The sequence below is a fragment of the Bison bison genome, unplaced genomic scaffold (assembly GCF_000754665.1).
Source record: "Bison bison bison isolate TAMUID 2011002044 unplaced genomic scaffold, Bison_UMD1.0 scf7180017864352, whole genome shotgun sequence".
Lineage (NCBI taxonomy): Eukaryota > Metazoa > Chordata > Mammalia > Artiodactyla > Bovidae > Bison > Bison bison.
Genome location: NW_011494924.1, coordinates 1,097,852 through 1,098,317, shown reverse-complemented (window position 1 = coordinate 1,098,317; position 466 = coordinate 1,097,852).

Genomic DNA, 466 nt, shown 5'->3' with positions numbered 1-466 from the left:
ATATTTGGCAAAACTAATACAATATTTTAAAGTTTAAAAATAAAATAAAATTAAAAAAAAAAAAAGAAAAGGCAGAGGAACCAGAGATCAAATTGCCAACATCCGCTGGATCATATAAAAAGCAAGAGAGTTCCAGAAAAACATCTATTTCTGCTTTATTGACTATGCCAAAGACTTTGAGTGTGTGGATCACAATAAACTGTGGAAAATTCTTCAAGATATGGGAATCCTAGACCACCTGACCTGCCTCTTGAGAAATTTGTATGCAGGTCAGGAAGCAACAGTTAGAACTGGACATGGAACAACAGACTGGTTCCAAATAGGAAAAGGAGTGCGTCAAGGCTGTATATTGTCACCCTGTTTATTTAACTTCTATGCAGAGTACATCATGAGAAACGCTGGACTGGAAGAAGCACAAGCTGGAATCAAGATTGCCGGGAGAAATATCAATAACCTCAGATATGCA